This window comes from Octodon degus, unplaced genomic scaffold, assembly GCF_000260255.1.
Source record: "Octodon degus isolate 3935 unplaced genomic scaffold, OctDeg1.0 scaffold00135, whole genome shotgun sequence".
Lineage (NCBI taxonomy): Eukaryota > Metazoa > Chordata > Mammalia > Rodentia > Octodontidae > Octodon > Octodon degus.
In genome coordinates, this window is record NW_004524711.1 from 7,325,322 (window position 1) to 7,342,525 (window position 17,204).

The following is a 17,204-nucleotide window of genomic DNA, read 5'->3' on the forward strand; positions in this document are numbered from 1 at the left end:
TGGCCGCCTGGGCGCCTCCGTCAGGCAGGGGTGCAGGGCCCAAGGACCGTGCACCAGCTGAGTTTTGAAAGTTGCAAGCCGCCCCTCCCCTCATGACCGGAAGCTGAGTGGCAACCGAGAGACTGCTAATGTCTTCCTTCTCTGGGGCAGATGCAAGCAGGAATGGACTTAAAAATGGGATTTAAAGAGATTAAAATACAAAATCTGAAACAAAGCAAAGCCATCACAACTTTTCCATTTTCCATTTTACAAATCTTTCTACACCAAGCCATTATGAGAAGTCAGGTCAAGGGACCAGCCAATATTTCCACCTGAATTAAGGAGCAGCTCTGGCCTGCTTGAGCCCTGAGGATGAACCCTCCTGAGAGACATCATTAGATGGGTCAGTAACCAGGTCAGCAGTCACTGTTTCTGGACTCTCAGATTCCTCGAAGCAAGTTAATCATTAAAGGGAATAGACAAAAATATAGTCTTGAGGTTTGGCTAACCTAAATTGGTCTAGTCAGAGTGCAGGAGGGAAAGGGTTCCAAGAATTTCAATTTCCCCTTGGTGCAATACTGTAGGGAACCAAGGTGCCTTGGAATTTGCAGTCAACATGGAACGCTCCAGAAGGAGGGGGCTGGACGATGTGGAAGTTAGCCTGCAGCTTTCACAGAATTGTGTTTCTGTGTTGTGAGTAGACTTTAAAACAGGTACAGGTGATTAAGACAGAGAAAAAGCTAACTAAAAACAAAGGCCTCGACTAAGGACTCTCTGACAGCCGGGCTACAAGGAGAAAAAACAGAGAACTCCGAGGACAGGAGAAGATGTTTTGTCCCATGTGGGAGAGAAACTCAAGATGGTGTGGTGAGTAGCAGGCAGGAGGTCCTTGCCAAGGTTAGAGCTGGCTGGGACTCTGGGCAACATCTAAAGGCATATGTGTTTACATGTGTGCTGTGGCATATATGTGGCATATGTGTATCCCTATGTGGTTATGATACATGCAGTATGTATGCAATCATGCATATGTGTAATGTATGTGCATTCATAAGTGTATGTGATGTAATGTATGTATTTGTGGGAAGACATACATGTCGGTGTGCTAAGTGGTATATGCACATTGTATGTGTACACATGTGTGCTTGTGTCCAAGCACTTGAACAGGGAGAACGACTTAGTCAAGCCTGCTTGGTGAGAAGTCAGTCCAGCAGAGTAAGAACTGACAGCTGTGGGGTTCGAAAGGAGCTGGGCATCCAACAGACATTGTCAATGGCAAAGGGGGAACAAGAATGAGAAGCTATGAAAGAGGCCTGCTGGATTTTCAATCAGAACTGTGGCATCAAGTTTCAGCTTGAGTGATATTCAAATATCTCATACTTCTGTCCTGTGATTTCCATACTTACTTCCAGTAAGCGGAGCTTACCATCTGCTGTCAGGCCCAAGAAACGAGAGCAGGGAGGAAATTGCACTGCAGTGCGGCCTAACCGGGCTGACCCACCTGGGATGTTGGTGCAGACATGCGTGTCCTTGCCCATCCAAGCAGTCCTGTCCCAATTGTTCCTAAGCAGGAAGTCTCCCACTTGGTCTGGCTGAGTGGCAGCCCCAGAAGGAACCGTGGAGGGGCAGTTTTCTGATCTCACCGAGAATCCTACCCCTGCTCCTAAATCAAAGCACTCTCCAGTCACTGCAAATGATTCTCATGTATTGACAGGTTATGCAGTTCAAGACAAGACATCAGCAGGAGTCCAGGCTGAGCAAGAACCACACGCTAGAGGGGGAGGCCATTTGAGACAGATGCTAAGGGCAGGGGCAGGAGATGATCCGCCCTCTCTTCCCAGCCCTCTCCCTGTGGCCTGCTGACGTGTCCATTGGGGCCCTGGGAGGCCGTAGCACATCTCTGACAAGTCATATAGATTCTGCAAACCTTAGTTTCTTTGTATAAAAAGGAGGCCTAGTTGGGCCGCAGAGCAGATTAACATGTTACTTAAGGAAAGCTATTAACATAGTATCAAGCCCTGCAGCTATGTTGTGTTTCCTACATGCCACGAGCAATTTAAAGTACTTTCTATACACTAAGTAATTTAATCATTTCCACCCTGTAAGACAGCTTCCATAATTTCCCTATTTTACAGAGGCAAAAACTAAGGCACAGAGAGGTTCTACAACTTTCGCAAGGTCACAAAGCTGGTGGGGCTGGGTTCAAAGGCAGGTTGGTTCCAGAAGCTACATGTGAATGAGTCGAGTGAATTCCAAGCTGATGGATGAACAATGAACATAGACACACGTGAGCTTCAGGACATAGCAAGAAGTCGTCTAAGCAGCACTGGTGACATGAAGAATGGAAATGTTCACCTCAGCTCCTACAGTGTTTAGGAACCACAGTTATGATTTCATGCAGCTACACTGTGGCCCCATCTAAGCTATACTAGAGGTAAAGTCTGCCTCCCTACAGAAAGAGGCCCTGTATGCTGTAATCCGAAAGGACGACACTGGGAAGGACCCAGAGGTCATCTAACACCTAATTCAAGAGAACTGAAATGAGAGAAGTGATGAGACAGGCCAGCAACATGCACACCTGCTGGGCACAAGGCCTCTCTACCCAGCACTGTGGTACCACTATGCCTCTAGAGCTACAGCTGGAAGTCAGGGAAGAATTACGGCCATCACGGCGCTGTGCGAAGAGCCCACAGCCCTGCAGAGCCCAGCACAACAAATTACTTCAAAAGAAGGCCTTACTTTGGCACAAGGAAGTTCCCATTTCTGTGAGTCTGGTGACATCTTCAGCCCCTGCCACCCACCTGCTTGAATTAACATGTGGGACCCTGGGCCAGAGCAGGCAAGTGAATGGAGCACACCCCACGTGAGGCCAAGCGCTCACTCACGGCTCCCCACAAACACCTACCGCACTGCACACTCCGCCAATGCTCTTCTGGAGCCCAAACCCCCTCCTTACCCCTACCAGCACCTGAACAGACCTTCCCTAGCTTTCCCTGGGAGGCTCCCCAGACAAGGTCAGGATGGATTTCCTGAGCTCCACAAGGAGTAGAGGGTTAAAACTCAGGCTCCTGCATACTCTTCGCAGGCAGGTGTGACCTGTGGCACCACGTGCACTATCTCCTGGTGTCCCTCTTCCCACTTACCAAATGGGAACAATAGTAGTTCCCTCCTCCTCATAGGCTTAGGAAGTAAGGTCAACTCAAGTACAAAAAAAGATTTGGAACAGGGGCTGGCACTCAAAAACCGGGAGACAGGATTGCTCCCCTAGGCGATCTTATTGGACATGCAGTTTTGATTTATGTTCGTTTAGGTTTGCACTTACCTCCTCTCCTGAAGAGAGGCTTAGCTCCCGGCAGGGACAGTGTCATGTGTCCATTTCTGCTGTACCCACCCGAGCCTGTACATAGTTAGTGTTCACTAAGCATGGATTAAACTGGAGCAAACTAGGAGCAGAGTTCATTGCAGTAAACAGTGGAAGCCAGTTGTCTTTATTAAAAGCTAGAAGCAGAGAGCAGAAAGGGGCTCTCCACCCTGAGGACTAGTGTGCCCAACAGCTTGTCTGCAAACAGCAATAATAACAACAACCTGCACCAATCAAAGACTTCAAATGGACCCTGTGCAGTTCTTTGTATTCTTTGCTTCATTTAATGTTCACTAAAACCCTATGATTTCCGTGTATGGAAAGGAAAACAGATGCTCCAGGAGATAAGGTCACCCACCAACCAATGATGTGATGATTCTGTCAAATGAAATAAAGTGATATCATTTATAAAACCAATCCATTTTGATTCTGAGGTTACAGAAAAAAAAAAAAAAAGGTTACCCACCAAAGTCAGATGCTGCCTGTATATCAGGGCTGGAGTTTGCGCCCCAGGCTGTCTGACCCCCAAGTCTAGGCTGCAGTCTGGTCTGGGTCTTTTGTTTTACTGGGCCTGTTTATGTATAGCCCCCTAACTAAGGTAGATTTTACATTTTAAGTAATTAATAAAAGAGTGGGGTTTTTTTTGTTTTGTTCTGTTTTTTTCGGAACCGGGGATTGAACTCAGGCCCTCGCGCTTGCCAGGGAAGCACTTATCCTACTGAGCTATCTACCTAGCCCCAAAGAGTGGTATTTTATGCCATGTAGAAATTATATGAAATTTAAACTTTAGTGTCCATAAAGTTTTATCAAGAGGCAGCAACAGGGGGCTGGGGAGATGGCTCAGTGGAATAAGCACTTCCCTGGCAAGTGCAAGGGTCTGAGTTCAATTCCAGGTTCCACTAAAAAAAAAAAAAAAAAAAAAAAAAAAGAGGCAGCAATATCTGCTCCCATACCTCCCATGGGGCCCCTTTTGGCTCTGTGCATTGAGGGCCTGCAGGAGAGAATGTGCCCCACAGAGCCTGCAATACGCACTCTACCTTCTCCAGAAGAATTTGCTGACCCCTCTTCTATGGCATGCTGACTCTAACTGAGAAACTTATTGCAAAGAAAACTTCATTTTCCATAAAAGTTGTACTACAGCGTGGTGACACATGCCCATAATCCCAGCCCTTGGAAGGCTGAGGTAGGAGAATTGTTGCAAGTTTGATACCAGCCTGGGCTACAAAGTGAGCCTCAATTGCATAGCAAGGCCCTGTCTCAAAAAGACAAAAAAAAAGTTATACTGCACAAAGGGTGCCCATCCCTGCAGCAGTAATTATTGGTGCCTTCGTCCTGACTCTCTTTGTGCATACCGAGCCAGCCCTGATTCTAGCTGTCACCAAGCACCCAAGGAGATGTGGAAGGCAGAGTGGAGAGAAGCCACCAGCCTCTGAGAGGCAGGGCAGGGATGACAGGCCAGAGCAAGCCTGGATGCAAACGCAAAAGCATTTGGGTCCAGAAGGCAGCTCGGCTTCATGAATTCCTTCACCCCCTTGATTCACGGTTTCCTGCCACATCTTGTTCAGCTGTGGACGTGCCTGGGCCCCAAGCAGGGGCGGGCAGGCTGGAAATGATGGAAGCATGGGGCTCCAGGCCCCATGATCCCGTATCCGGCCTCCACCCTGGCCGTGGGCAGAGGCCCAGCTCCACACACCCTCCCCCTCTCAAGCCCTCCATCTCTTGGATGTAAGCTGAGAGGCTGGCGCATTTGCTCTGGGCTGTCTGCCTCTCGCACCTGCCGGGTGCAGACCTTCGCCTTCACTGCAGCCTCCTGCGCCAGCACCTCGGGGCCCCTCTGTGATCTCCTGGTGTGTGTGTGTGTGTGTGTGTGTGTGTGTGTGTGTGTGTGCGCGCGCGCGCGCGCGCGCGCGTGTGCGTTGGTGCAGGAAGCAGAGCTTGCTCTTTGGGGCATTGCTTCATCAAATAAGAGCTTTTGAGCACCTGCTGGTTGTCCAGGTTTGTGGAGATACAAAACAAGTGAAAGTAAGAGGCGCTTTCTACTTCTTTCATGACCTAAATGGTATAGATGAGAAACTACAGGATGATCCCTGCAGTCAGATCCCTGACCCCTGAGCTGAGACGGGCTGTAGGTGTGGCCTGCGTCGTTTCCCCTCCGTGCTTTTACGTACGCCCCGAGATGCACCTGGGGCCCAGACAGCCGCAGACCCATTTCACAGGTGAGAAAACACAGAGAGGGTACCTGGAGATCTAATGATGGTTACAAGTGTGGCCAGGCAAGGTTTTTTGTTTGTTTGTTTGTTTGTTTGTTTTTTGTTTTTTTCTTTCCCTGCTGGGGGTCACTCCAAGGCCCAACTCGACTGATTCCAAAACCTGTGGCTCTTTGCAGACCTGGGCTTGCCTTCCACCAGGCTGCTGTAAGGGGCTTGTGTGGGGGCAGAACATAGATGTTAAGACAAATGTATTCGGAGAGAAGAACCTTACTTAACAGCATGCCGCAGCAGAAAGAGCGCTGGATCAATAATCAAGTCCCAGGCCATTAATCTCTGGCTGACTTATTTTTCTCCTTCAGGTCTGTCTTCCCATCTGTAAGACGACATGAGAGAGACTGACAAAGTGACCTCAAAACACTACCACCCTCCATTGATTCTTTCTCAGGTGCTATACTCGACCACAGGATTCACACTTCATCTCAGGCCCCAGATCACAACGCTCAAACCAGGTGACTGGGCCAGAACACTAATAGATCTCAGTCACTGGTTTCAAAGAAAACTAAGTTTCAAAGAAAAATGAAGACAGAGTCCTGTCCTCATGCCACCCTGGTCGGCACATGCAGGACTCTTCCTCCAGGAGTAGCTCATGCTTGGGGGGCATTGTCAGAACCTCTGGGGGCCCAGACATCAAGTGGAAGCTGAGGTGGGGTGGTGGCAGAATGAGGCTGAAATCTTTAAGGATGAAAAGATTTTGATAAAGTGTAGGCAAAGATTTTTTTAAAAATAAAAAGTAGGGCCCAGGGATTTAGCTCAGTGGCACAGCACCTGCCTGACAATCATGAGGTCCTGAGTTCCATTCCAGCACCCCGCCCCAAAAAATAGCATTACAATGTAAAAATAAAAAGTAAAAGACCTTTTGAGGAAATTGTGAGGTCACTGGTCGATTTTGATGAGAATTATAGGGAGTTAAGGAGATTAGACACATGGGCATCCTTGGGGACACCAGCAAGTCACGAGTGTGACCTGGCATCCTAGTAGCAAGATCTAGCACTAAGATCTTTGTTTCTAGTTGTTATGGTTTGTATCTAGAGGTGCCCCCAGAGCCTCATGCACTTATAGATGAGGTCTGGGGGAGGGGGTTGGATTATGGGGCTTAGAGGAGACTTGCTCTTAGGAAGTGGGGCCCGGTTGGAAGAGGTGGGCTGCTGGGGGGTGGGCACTGGGAAGGTCTTACCTCCCTTGCAGCCCTCCTCTTCCTCCCTCTGCTTTTCATCTACTTTGCCTTCAGCAGCCCCCTCTGCCAGGCTGTTTCTTCTTTGGAGCCAGCCTAACCAGGATGCCAAAATAAAGCTCTCTGCCCTCCCTTTGTGGGTGTCGGGTATTGTGTCTCAGCAGTGAAGAAGGTGCGTTGACACTACTGTACTGTCTGATAAGAAAAGAATGAGTGATCCCTAGAGGAATGTCTGATTCCAGGAGGCGTGTGACAGGAAATATGCAATGAGATCGGAATACCTACTAACTCCAGGAAGCAATGAAGTGCTCAAAAAGTAGAAAAACAAAAATAATTTTTGAAAACTAACCTACGATGATGAGGAAATGTCAGAGAAACATGGGAAGGAGCCAACTGAAAAGCTTCCTACAGCCAGAGCAGGAAAATTTTGAGCAATAGAACAAAGTAGTATTGATTTGTAACCCAAAGAATAAATTAAATATCCATGAACCACTTGATATAAGTGCATGACCGAATAAGTGAACAAGGGAGAAGAGGCAAATATCTTTTTTTTTTTTTTTTTTTGGTGGAACCGGGGATTGAACTCAGGCCCTTGAGCTTGCCAGGGAAGCGCTTATGCCACTGAGCCATCTCCCCGGCCCCCCCCCCCCCCCCCGCAAATATCTCTTGCAGAAAAATTTTCCAAGTAATTTGTATAGATGCTTTGCCTTCCAGGAGGAAAAATATAAATCCCCTCTCCTTCAGCGTGGGCTGGACAGAGCAGCATTGCTCCAAAGAGAACAGCATGGGGGGCAGGGAGCAATACTACCTCAGCCTGCAGATCAAGGTCAGCATTACAGTGGTTAATTATTTTCCTAGTATAGACTCTTGCTCTGACATGACAAAAATGACAATTTACCTCTGTGGTCCTCTTTCCTAAATCCAAAACCTCAGTCAACTCATGAATCAAAGCATCAGACAAATTCCAACAGAGGGCCAGTTGTGGTGGTGCATACCTGTAATTCCAGCACTTGGAGGCTGAGGCAGGAGGATCAGCTTGGGTTACATGGTGAGTTCAAGGCTAGCCTGAACTGCATAGTGAGACTGTGTCTCAAAAAAAAAAAAAAAAAAAAAAAAAAAAAGAAAAGAAAGAAGGAAGGAAGGAAGGAAGGAAGGAAGGAAGGAAGGAAGGAAGGAGGGAATGAGTGAGGGAGGGAGGGAGGGAGAGAGAGAGAAAGAAAAGAAGAAAACAAAACAAATTTTAGTAGAAGAGCATCTAATAAAACATCTGATTGGTACTCTCAAAACTGTCAAGGACATTGTGACATTATGATAAATTTTTTCATTGTTTTTATCTCTGGTTCTTGGTTCATAACTTCCTCTTCAAGGTAGGCCATACAGCCTAGAATTTGCCTTCCTTGAGGCAGGTCACAGGACTGATCTTCCTCTGCCTTTCTGGCTTGAAGGTGGTCATAAGGAAATTCTCCAACCTACTGCGTCCAATAGTAAGCCATATATCCCATTGCAGAAGGGATCCCACTCCGTACCCCAGGGGAAGAAATGCTGCACAGAGGCCCAAAAGAATCTGAACGGACAGACCTCAGTGGATTTTCTCACTCGGCCTGTTACCACCAGTCCCGCACTTGTAGAGAATCACATGTCTCCAGGGCTGTGCACTTGTCAATTGTGCTGAGTAAATAAAGGCTCCCTAAAAACCCCAACAGTGGGGTTTAGAGAGTTTCTTGGAAAGTGGGGTGCCCAAAGAGGAGGAGAAAACCCCATGCCTCTTCCCTGAGCCCTCACACACCCTATCACTTTTTCTTCCATAAAGCCTTTGCAATAAACCAATAAATGTGAGTTCTGTGAGCTACACAAGTAAATTAATTGATCCTGGAAGGGGATTGTGAGCATCCCCGATTCATAGCTCCCCAGTGAGAAGAGCAGGTCACACGCTGGGGCTTGCAGATGGCATGGGGGGAGGGCCAGTCTTTCAGGCTGATGGAGCCCTCAACCCGTGGGGGGGTGACACCGTCTCCAGAGCTGCATCAGAGTTAAGCTGAGTGCCGGTGGTGTCTGCCACAGACCTGATTGCTTACTGGCTGGTCCCCTACGCACTGGGGACCTCAACAAGGATCCGTGCAGTGCGCACACAGCAGGAGAAACTGAGCTGGCTTCTCTGTATCCTCAGAATCACCAAAAGAGGGAAATTAGGGCCAGCAAGATAGCTCAGCGGGGGGTCGGGGAGATGGCTCGGTAGAATAAGTCCTTCCCTGGCAAGTGTAAGGGTCTGAGTTCGATCCCTGGTGCGGGGGGCGGGGGAGGGGGAAGATAGCTCAGCAGACTAAGAACCTGCTTAGGCAAGAGCACAAACTGGTTTTGATCCCCTGCACCACAAGTAGCACTGGTCCCGCCCCTGGCCGCGCTGAACCAGCCACCAAGTCTGGCATAGTGGTGCACACCTGTAATCCCAGTACTGGGGAGGCAGAAAACAAGAGGATCACTCTGAGTCCAAGCTACATAGTGAGACCCTGTACCAAATACATTAAGAAATAAAAAAAAATTAATTACATTTATCAGGAGGCATTGGTACATATACCTGATACACTTTAAGGCTTCTTCATGTCCTTCCTGTTCCATCCCTGCTCCTTCAGACTCTTGATCCCCTTCCCATCTGCAAAGGCTCCATGCCCATTTTTCACTCAGTATTTTTATTTTTTCATGCCCTTTCCCTCCCACCCCTCCCTCCCCACCACCATCTCTTGTTTCCCCTTCCATTTGAAAAACATTGCCCTACTTCCTACTGTATGTCATTTAGCTTGCTCATTATTTATATTGGGGGGGGTTCCTTCAAGAGAAACCATATGTGTTGATTTATTTCACTTAATATCAGAAACACTTCTGGTCCTAACTCCTAACCATCTCAGATAAGGATTACGCAGCTGGGTGACCCCAACTACGCCTAGCTCCGACTGGGCAAGAGACTGGGGAGTCTAGGGCAAGGCCGTAGCCCCAGGCTCCTGGCACTAAACCTCAGCACCGGCCTATCCTTACCATCCCTCTGCACAGTCCTCATCTATCTTGTTAGCAAGAAAGGGAAAATCCCAGACTCACAGTCTTCTGTAGGCAACAGCACTCAACGTAATAGCATTTGTTTTTGTTTTTTAGGTTTTGGGGGCTTTTTGAGACAGGTTCACACTATCTAGTGCAGGTTGGCCTTGAACTCACTTATATAGTCCAAATCGAACTCATAGTGATCCTCCTGCCTCAGCCTCCCAAGTGCTTGGATTACAGGTGTGTGCCACCATGCCTGGCTTGCTAATAATGTTTAATACCATTTTTTGGTTTTCTTTTTTTATTTTGATAGTACCATTTTCCTTATGTAAATATGCTAGCTTTTAATTTATAGCAGTAATAGAGTGTTTCCTTGGTAAATAATATAAAACCATCTTTTTAAACTCAGTTTGCAGAAAAAGCCATAAATTTGAAAACAGTTTGGTGGAGATGGTGTGTGTAAACATGTACTATCATGGGTCTTTGGAGGAATATAAATGGGTCTCCCTTATTCGAGGATATTTGGCCTGACCTATCAAATTTGTAAATGCATATAACTTTGATCCAGGGGTGCTGTATTTTATTTCTGTCTCTTTCACTTCAGGGATGCTGATTGTGTTAGTCAGCTTAGGCTGGGTCATTTCTTTTCTTTTTTTTGGCACAACTAGGGATTGAACTCAGACCCTTGCACTTGCCAGGGAAGCGTTTATTCTACTGAGCCATCTCTCTGACCCCAGGCCGGAGATGAAGGAGCTGTAGATGAAGGAGCTGGTTCTGATGGTTCATTTTAGGTGTCAACTTGACTGAACTGAGGAGCACTGGGGAATGGTAAAGTGTCATTGCAGGAATGCCTGTAAGGTGCTTCCAGGGGATCCCAGCACAGGAGTTGGTAGGGTGACTGGGGACGATTCACCCCTACCCTGAATAGGGACAGGCACCGCTGAGTGTATTGTGAGAAAAACAGAGCCAAAATAAAAGAGGACAGGCCGCTCTCCCCCTCCTTCCCTTTCCTCTTCCCCTCCCTCCTCAGAAACTAGATGCCCATCTTCTCCTGTTCCCATTCAGCAGAACCTCAGGCTCCTTGACCTTTGGATTTTAGGACTTAACATGGGGCACCCAGGATTTCAGAGTGGTAGCAACAGCTTCTCTGGTTCTGAGGCCTTCAAATTTGGACTGAGCTGTGCTACTAGCAGGACAGGGTCTGCAGATAGTCTGTTGTGTGACTTCCCGGTCATGCTGGGGGCATCAGCAATCCTGATAATAAATCCTGTCTGACATACTATCTGTCATCTATCTGTCTATCTATCTATCTATCTATCTATCTATCTATCTATCTATCTATCTACCTATCTTTGGTTCTGGCTCTTTCTGTCTTTTTGAAGAATCCTGACTAATGTAATATATGGCTAATTCAGTATTTGGTGAAAACATTGTTCCTGGTTTATGGACCTCCTTACTGTGTCCTCCCATGACAGGAAGATCTTCTGTGTCTCTTCTTTTCATAAGGGGCTGTAACGGTTAATACATTGTGTCAACCTGAGAAGTTCACTGGCTTAGCTAAGTGACTCAGCAGGGAGCCAAAGCCTTCACATCATAACCATCCTCATCCTAGGCAAGCCAAGAGTACTAAAATGCCCTGAGTGCTACAACCGCCCTGGAGGCTGGTAGCCTGCTTACAACATAAGGGCAGAAAAGAGGTTTGCTCTCCTCTCCACCTTTTTTGCTTTTTATTGCAGTTGCTTTTCTCTCTTTGCTGGGACAAAATACTCAACACCTAAAATTAAGGAAGGAAAGGTTTATGTAGCTCACAGTTAGTGCAGGTTTCAGTCCGTACATGGCTGGCTCCAAGGCAGAGTGGCACATGGCAGAGGGCAGCCATTCGTGGTGGCAGAAAACAGCATAGGGAGGAACAGAAAGCCTCGCTCCCTCCCTTACATTGCACTCAGGCTGTCTGCCCCAGGGCAGGTGCAGCAGTCACAGCCATAATTCCAGCATTGGATCCTGAATTAAATACAAACTCTAGAGGCCTGCCCCAGTGACTACATGGGGCTTTGGGGGACACCTGGACACAAACCATAACATTCTTGTTGCTTTCTCTGTCTACCACCTTGAGCTCTTGCCCTGTGCCATGCTGCCCTGCCTTGGAGCCAGCTGATTACAGACTAAAACCTCCATAAACTGTGAGCTAAATCAACCTTTCCTACCTTAATTTGGGGTGTTAGGTATTTTGTCTTAGCAAGAAGAAAAAAGTAACTCTGACAGGCACCACCCACATTATGTGAGGGCCCCCACCATTTCGACTTCGTCTAACTTCTATTTGGTAATAGGTCTTATTTCCAAACATTGTCATAGTGGGAGTTCAGGCTCCAGTGTATGAGTGGGAGGCACGCATACATGTACTCCACCACACCAGTGTATGAACACAGTGGAATAACTTATGAATAACCTACAGATTCAAAAATGCAGTAGTGGGGCTGGTGAGATGGCTCAGTGGTCTAAAGCACCTACTTAGAACAAGTTTAGCAAAGCAAAGGGACCGCGGTTCAATCCCCAGCACCACATGCCAGCCAGCCCCGCCCCCTGGTGGGCTGAGCTGGCCACACACACACACACAAATAAATAAATAAAATTAAAAAAAAAACAAATGCAGTAGTAATGGGCCAGGGAGATGGTTCAGTGGAATAAGCACTTCCCTAGCAAGTGCAAAGGTCTGAGTTCAATCCACGGTTCCGAAAAAAAAAATGCAGTAGTAACAGAAGAAAAATCAGAGGCCAGGTTTGGAGGGACATGCTTATAGCCCTAGCTACTATGGAGACTGAGGCAAGAGGATCACCTGATCCAGAAATTTGAAATCAGCCTGAGCTGAAAACCAAAGCAAGATTTTTAGGGTCATCTATAAATCTTTCTTTTCTTTTTTTCTTTTTTTTTTTTCCTTTTTCTGTGTGTAATGGGAATTGAACCTAGAACCTCATGCTTGCCAGGCAGGTGCAGTGCCATTAGCTGTATCCCCAGCACACCTATAAATCTTGAATGTACTTTCTTTTTTTTTCATTTTTTTGCGGAACCAGGGATTGAACTCAGGTCCTTGTGCTTGCCAGGTAAGAGTTTATTCTACTGAGCCATCTCCCCGGTCCCTTGAATGTACTTTCTGAGATTCCTACAAAATATAAAACTCTCAGTATACAGTCTTCACAGGAAATTTTCAAAGGACAAACTCAATGATTAATGAGAAAGACATGAGAAATTTTAACTCAAAATGTATTAATTTTGCTTTTCAGTTTTCTTCTTTTGTCTTTTTCTTTTTTCATGGCTTAGAAGTTTCACAGGGGGCTGGAGAGATGGCTCAGTGGTCTAAAGCACCTACTTGAAACAAGCTTGGCAAAGCACAAGGACCACGGTTCAGTCCTCCAGCACCACATGCCAGCCAGCCCCGCCCCCTGGTGGGCTGAGCTGGCCACACACACACACAATAAATAAATGTAATAAATAAAAATAAATATTAAAAAAAAAAAAGAAGAAGTTTCACAAAGACTGTCAAAGCTCATAAGTAACAGGCACTGTGACCAGTAGCAGCGAAGGTAGGAACCCATACCCACCGACTTCCAAAGCAAGGCTGCCTCTGAGACAGGCGTCAGCACAGGGGGACACGGGGCGCCACACACATCACCACTGCCACAGACATGCCTCCTGCTCGCCCCCACATGGACACTAGTGGTGCTTGGATTTGAGCAAAGGCACCTTTCCCTACCTGCCATCTGGTCTCAAAACTACCCAGGAGGTAAGGGGCTGCTCCCCTGTCTTCAGTCCCTTCCTTCAAGCTTCCATCAACTCCATAAATCCCCAAGGCCCTGCCCAACACTTCTCCAGTAGCCAGGCATGGTGGCACATATCCATAATCCCAGCACTCAGAAGGCTGAGGCAGGAGGATTATCGCAAGTTTGATACCAGCCTGGGCTACGAAGTGAGCTCAAGGCCAGCCTGAACTGCATAACAAGACCATGTCTTAAAAAGAAAAAAACCAAACCAAACAAAAAACCACTCCTGTCCAAGATTCCCAGAAAGAGAAAGTGGGGTCCCAAGGAAAGGAGCACAAACTGGTGTGGGGCCTTTGTCTTTAAGAGCTCTCCCAGCAGTCTGCCTGCAGCCTCTTTTCATTTCCATTGGAGACTGATGGCTGGGGGATGGGGAGGTGGCGGGGGAGGGGGGCAGGGTGGAGCTGGGAATGTGAGCCAAAGCTGGAAGCAGCCAGATAGAGGTATGGAAAGTGTGCAGTCAGAGTCTTTCCTTCTTTCCTCCTGGGACCCAAGGGTGGGCTGCAAGGCAAATTCCAAGTCTGATCCTGTTGGTTTCACAGGATGTGCTGGCACCTCCACTGTGCCGTGACCCCCTGTATCCTTGGCCTCAGACAGTACCTGGGAGACAGCCTCCAATCAGAGTGCACCTCACTATCCATGGTGTGTACAAAAGTCAAAGCACTATTCATGGCTTGGATCCATTTGCCTACTTAATTAATTCCTGTCTTGCTCAATGCCTAGCCTGTGCCCATCAGATCTGCCCAGTCTAGCACGGGCCCTAGGAGCTTATTCCATGCAATCAACTCTACTAATGATAATACTAATAGCTAACTTCTTTGGACACCCCTCTCAGCTGGCATTTTGCTGGGTACTCATTCATTTCAGTGAATTCTTGGAGCAACCTCTTGAGTTGGAAATTGTTATTATCTCCATTTTATGGATAAGGAAACCCATGTTAAGAAACATTAAATATCTTCTCAGACACATTTAACTAGGGAGAAACAGAGGCAGGAAAACCTAGGTCGTTGGCTTGGGTCCACCGTCTTATCAGCTATCTTGATTGCTATGGCAGGGTTATGGGTAGACTTTGCTCATGCTCATCACAGGATGAGAGAGAAATCCTAAACTGGACACAGCCTTGTCACTCACCAAGACCTGTCCTCAGGGACCCTCCCCCTGCCACCTCCATTCTGGGTCTGCACAGGCACCCTGTGGGACTAGGGCACCCTGTCGATAGCACTAGCTGAGCCTCACACATCTCCCTGGAGCCTCACAGCCACCCTATGGAGTGGGCAGGCCAAACTGTGTGACCCCACCCAACACGTGAGAAACAGCCTGACAGGGGCAGAGAGATTCGTCAAAGCACAGCAAGCATTTGGTGGGGTGGGAATTCTAATCCTGTTTTCTAAAGCCAAACCCATCTCCTATTGCTGGTCATGTGACAGAGAACCTGGCAAGGAAAATATACAACAAAGAAAAAGAAAAGGGCAAAGTCAGAGTCCTAGGTCCTGTCGCTTTTCCTTTTGCCAGAAATCAGTAAGCAGTGCTCTGGGACTTTTTGTGCCATGATCTGAATGACTGTGGTCTTTCAAAATTCTTTTTTTTTTTTTTTTTTTTTTGGCGGAACCAGGGATTGAACTCAAGCCCTTGCGCTTGACAAGGAAGCACTTATTCCACTGAGCCATCTTCCCACCCCTCAAAATTCTTCTGTTAAAATTGTTCCCCTGTTATAGTTTCTGTTTAGATGTCCCTACAAAGCCTCAGGTGGTCATGGTTTTTTCAGAGGTGGCTGAATCTAGAGTGTGTGATTGATTGGTAGTGCAATCCTGGGATTAGGGGTGCTAGGATTAAGGGTGGGTGGTTGTTGGGTCAGTCCGCTGATTGGATTGGCACCACCCTAATCCTGGTAGATGAGATACAATACAATCCTGTATTGTAAAAGATACTATACAGGAAGAGACTTGACTCACTCTCTCCCTTGTTGCTGTGTTACAGTCTGCCCACCATGAGCCGCTTTTTTAAAAAAAATTTTATTTATTTATTTGTGTGTGTGTGTGTGTGTGTGTGTGTGTGGCCAGTTCAGCCCACCAGGGGGTGGGGCTAGCTGGCATGTGGTGTTGGGGGATTGAACTGTGGTCCCTTTGTTTTTGCTAAGCTTGTTCTAAGTAGGTGCTTTAGACCACTGAGCCATCTCACCAGCCAAGAATTTTTTTTTTTTTTTTTTTTTGCTCCTCGAATGCCCTCAGGGCACTTTTGGCTGGCTGGAGTGTTGTGGGGATCGAACTACAGCAACCTGAGGCTGCCAGCATTGTGGAAGCAGCCACTTAAAGAACTGAGCTAGGGCCAGGCCCCCCACCATGAGCTTTTGCCTGTCTCCCAGGCCAGCCTGCCTTGGAGCTAGTGATTATGGACTGAAACCTCTACAAACTGTGAGCTAAACAAATCTTTCCTCCTCTAAAATTGAGTGTCAGTTATTTTGTCTCATCAGTGAGTACAGTAATTAAGACAGCTGCCAAATGATGGTGTTTGGAGGTGGGCTTTTGGAAGGTCATAAGGTCCTGAGGACGAGGCTCATATGAATGAAAGTAGTGCCCTTACAAGAGGGACCCTAGAGAGCTAGCCCTTTCCACCATGTAAGGACACAAGAAAATGTCTATGAACAAGAAAGCAGACCCTCGTCAGGCACTAAGTCTGACTTGGTTTTGAACTTCCAGCCTCCAGATCTAAGAGAAATAAATTTCTGTTACTGCTAAACTGCCTAGTTTAAGGTATTTTGTTATAGCTTCATAGATGGACTAAGATATCTCCTTCATGAGGAACCTGTAACTCCTCTGCAGTCAACACTTCCTCCTTCACCTTCTGTTCCTTTGCATTATGCAGCTCCCAAAATTAGCTTGGTACTCAAAGCAGGATTGTAGCCCAGGCAAAGTAGCAGAACAGCCCCTTGATTCTTTGCTGGTGAGACCTCACGGCCCCTTTGATTCAGAAAGATGACTGAGCTAGAGGTTAGGCCTGGAGAAAGGGGTGAGGAAGACAGTCGAGAAAGATAAAGACTGCAGCCTGCAGAAAACTGCTTCACAGTTCTGTCAACATCTGTCCAATAAGCTACAGGCGTTCCACAGAGTGTAAAGAGTGGGAAGAGGCTTTCATCTTCTGACCTTTTCTTTGATTTTTTTTTTTCTTTTTCTCCTTCACACTTATCAGCACTACATTGTTCTTGTTGATCTGGCATTGTTAAGGGGTGCAGGATCCAACAGAGGGATCAGTGATCCGGGTGGAGTTCACAGGGCTTTCGTAAGGGCTAAGTCTCAATGTTTACATGGGATCTCTAGAGACAATGACATAACCCAAGACCAAGTTTCCATAGAAACCTATCATCTTTTCAGCAAGGCTAGTTTACTAGTTACTTCACCCAACCTTGGGTAGGTTGCCTGTCCCTTCCACGTTTTTTTCAAATGAGGCTAAATAAGAGGACCTCACCCCACAGTACTAAGTGAAGATCAAATGGAACAATCTAAATTCTTTGTGAATGCTAAGCCAACAGAGAGATGCCATTGTTCCTCATTCGCTAACCATCCTGATTCCTGATTGGCTGGTTTGCA

At 47.1% G+C, this 17,204-nt stretch overlaps 1 non-coding gene across 1 annotated transcript; it reads left to right on the forward strand.

The window, feature by feature from the left end:
• The first annotated feature begins 3,696 nt into the window (after positions 1 to 3,696).
• Positions 3,697 to 3,774, forward strand: LOC111812667. The gene has a single exon (XR_002818106.1). It is a non-coding gene; the product is annotated as a small nucleolar RNA SNORD47 (small nucleolar RNA).
• Positions 3,775 to 17,204: the final 13,430 nt, after the last annotated feature.